The following is a 4,200-nucleotide window of genomic DNA, read 5'->3' as shown; positions in this document are numbered from 1 at the left end:
AGAGAATACAGAGAAAAGGAGAGGTATTAAATGGAAAGGAATGGAGACAAATAGAAGGGATTGGAATGAATGGAATGGAATTGAATGAAGAACAATTGAATGGTAGGGCAAAGAATGCAAAGGGGTAGAATGGAATGGAGAGGAATGGAAAGCATTGGAGAGGAATGGAATGGTGTGGAATGAATGGAATGAAATGGAGAAAAATAGAAGGGAATGGAATAAAAGGAAAATAATGGAATGGAAAGGAATGGAACGCAGTGGATAGGAATGGAATGCAATGGAAGGGGATAGTGTGGAATGGAATGGAATGGAGAAGAATGAAGTAGAATAAAATGGAATAGAATGGAAGAGAGAAGAATGGAATGGAAATGAATGGAATGAAGGAAATGGAGAGGAATTGAATGAAATGGAAAGGAAAAGAAAGGAATGTAATGAAGTGGAATAGAATGGAAAGGAATGGAGAGGAATAGAATGGATTTGAATAGAAGGCAATGGGGTGGAGATGAATGGAAAGGAATGGAATGAAATGGAAGGGAATGGACAGGAATGGAATAGAATGAAGTGTAATGGAATGGAATTGAAAGAAATGAAATGGAATAGAATGGAATGAAGGAAATAGAGAGGAGTCGATTAAATGGAATTGAAAGGAATGGAATGAATGGAGAGAAAAGGAGAGCAATGCAGTGGAATGGAATGGAGAGGAATAGAAGCGAATTGAATGAATGGAATTGAACAGAATGGAATGGAAGGGAGAGGAATGGAATGGAATAGATAGGAATGGAATGGAATGGTGTGGAATGGAATGGAATGGAGAAGAATGGAGTAAAATGAAGTGGAATGGAATGGACGAGAGAAGAATGGAATGGAATAAAGGAAATGGAGAGAAATTGAATAACTAGAAATGAAAGGAATGGAATGGAATAGAATGGAGAGGAATGGAGACGAATGGAATGTAATTGAATGGATTGGAATAAAAAGCAATGGAATTGAGTTGAATGGAAAGGAATGGAATGGAATGCAATGGAATGAAATGGAATGGAATGGAAAGTAATGGATTTTAAAGGGATGGAATGGGATGGAATGGAGAGGGATGGAATGGAATGGAGAGTAACTGAATGGAATGTATTGGAATGGAATGGAATGCAATGGAATGGAATGGAAAGGAAAGGATAGGAATGGAAGGATTCGTTTGGAAAGGAATGGAATGAAGGGAAGGAATGTAATGTAATATAGAGGAATGGAATGGAATGTAGAGGAATGGAATGGAATGGAGAGGAACGGAAAGGAATCATTTGTAATGGAATGGAGAGGAATGGAAAGAATGGAATGGAACGGAAAGGACAGGAATGAAATGGAATGGATTAGAATGGAATGGAGAGGAGTTCAATAGAAGGGAAGGGAATGGAATGTAGAGAAATGGAATGGAATGAAAGGGAGAAAAATGGAATGCAGTTGAATGGAATGAAACGGAATGGATAGAAAGGAGAGAGAGGGAATGGAGACGAATTGAATGGAATAGAGAGGAATGAAATGGAAAAGAATGGATGGAAAGAAATGGAATGGAAAGGAGGGGAAGGGAATGGAGAGGAATGCAAAAGAGAGAAATGGAAGGGAATGGAGAAGAATGGAATAGACTGAAATGGAGAGTAATGGCATGGAAGGGATTGGAATAGAATGAAATGGAGAGGATTTGGATGGAATGGAGAGGAATTCAATGGAATGGAAAGGAACAGAATGGAATGGAATGGAAAGGAATGGAATGGAAAAATGGAGAAGAATGAAATGGAATGCACTTGAATAGAATGGAGAGTGGAGATGACTGGAGAGGAATGGAGAAAAATGGAATGGAATGGGATGGAATGGAATGAAGGGTAATGGAATAGAATGGAAAGAAATGAAGATGAACGGAATGGAATTGTGAGGAATGGAATAGAAAGGAATTGAATGGAGAGGAACAGAACAGAATGGAGAGAAAAGGAATGGAACGGGACTGAATGGAGAGAAATGGAATGGAATGGACAGGAATGGACAGGAATGGAATAGAATGAAATGAAATGGAATGGAAAGGAGAGGAATGTAATGGAATAGAATGGAATAAAGCAAATGGAGAGGAATCGATTAAATGGAATTGAAAGTAAAGGAATGTAATGAAATAGAATGGAGAGAAAAGGAGTGGAATGCAATGAAAAGGAATGGAGACGGATAAAATGGAATGGAATGAATGGACTGGAATTGAAAGAGAAAAATGGAAAGGAAGGACGAATAATGCAATGGAATAGAATGAAATGGAGTGGAATGGAATGGAAAGGAATGGTGTGGAATGGAATGGAATACAATAGAGATTAATGGAACGGAGTAGATAGAAATGGAATGAAATGCAATGGAAGGAAATGGTGTGGAATAAAATGGAATGGAGACGAATGAAGTAGAAAGAAATGGAATAGAATGGACTAGAGAAGAATGGAATGGAAATGAATGGAATGAAGGAAATGGATAGGAATTCAATAAATGGAAATGAAATGAAAGGAATGGAATGGAATACAATGGAGAGGAATGGAATGGAATGGATTTGAATAGAAGGAAATGGAGTGGAGATGAATGGAGAGGAATGGAATGGAATAGAATGAAATGCAATGGAAGGAAATGGAAAGGAATGAAATGGAACAGAACAGAACGAAGGAAATAGAGAGGAATCGATTAAATGGAATTGAAAGGAATTGAAGGGAATGTAATGAATGGAGAGAAAGGAGAGGAAAGCAATGGAATGGAATGGAGAAGTATAGAGGGAATTGAATGAATGAAATGGAATGGATTGGAATGGAGAGGAATGGAATGGAATGGAATGGAAAGGAAAGGAACAGAAAGGAATGGAATGGTGTGGAATGGAATGGAAAAAGAAGAATGGAGTAGAATGAAATGGAATGGAATGGACAAGAGAAGAATGGAATGGAAATGAATGGAATGAAGGAAATGGAGAGGAATTCAATAAAATGGAAATGAAAGGAATGGAAAGTAATGGAATGGAATAGAATGGAGAGGAACGGAGAGGAATGGAATGGAATGGATTCGAATAGAAGGCAATGGAGTGGAGATGAATGGACAGGAATGGAATGGAATGGAATGAAATGGACAGGAATGGAATAGAATGAAACGTGGTGGAAGGGAATGGGGAGGAATGAAATGGAATAGAATGGAATGAAGGAAAAGGAGAGGAATCGATTAAATGGAATTGAAAGGAATTGAATGGAATGTAGTGAATGGAGAGAAAGGGAGAGAAATGCAATGGAATGGAATGGAGAAGAATATAAGGGAATTGAATGAATGGAATGGAATGGATTGGAATGGAATGGAATGAAATGGAATGGGATGAAAGGAAATGGAAAGGAATGGAATGGAATGGAAAAAGAAGAATGGAGTAGAATGAAATGGAATGGAATGGACAAGAGAAGAATGGAAAGGAAATGAATGGAATGAAGGAAATGGAGAGGAATTGAATAAAATGGAAATGAATGGAATGGAATGGAATGGAATAGTATAGAATGGAGAGGAATGGAGAGGAATAGAATGTAATTGAACAGACTGGAAAAGAAAGCAATGGAATGGAGATGAATGGAGAGGAATGGAATGGAATGGAATGGAAAGTAATGAAATGTAAAGGGATGGAGCGGGATAGAATAAAATGGAGAGGCTTGGAATGGAATGGAGAGGAACTGATTGGAATGTATTGCAATGGATTGGAGAGGAATGGAATGCAATGGAATGGAATGGAAAGGAAAGGACAGAAATGGAATGGATGGTTTGGAAAGAAATGGAATAAAGAGAAAGAATGAAATGTAAAAGAGAGGAATGGAATGGGATGGAAAGGAATGGAGAGGGATGAAATGTAATGGAGAGGAACGGAAAGGAATGGTTTGAAATGGGATAGAAAGGACTGGAAAGAATGGAATGGAATGGAAAGGAGAGAAATGAAAAGGAAAGGAATGGAATAGATAGGAATGGAATGGAGAGGAATGTAATGGAAGGGATAAGAATGGAATGGAATGGAATGGAATGGAAAAAAAGAATGGAAGGGAATAGAGAGGAAAGTAGAGGAAGAAAGAGGAATGGAATGGAATGGAGAGGAATGGAATGGAATGCAGTGAAAAGGAGATGATAGGAATGGAATGGAATAGAATGGAATGCAATGGAATGGATTGAATG

This window comes from Carlito syrichta, unplaced genomic scaffold, assembly GCF_000164805.1.
Source record: "Carlito syrichta isolate Samal-C Ts95f unplaced genomic scaffold, Tarsius_syrichta-2.0.1 Scaffold288731, whole genome shotgun sequence".
Lineage (NCBI taxonomy): Eukaryota > Metazoa > Chordata > Mammalia > Primates > Tarsiidae > Carlito > Carlito syrichta.
This window is presented reverse-complemented; position numbering follows the sequence as displayed.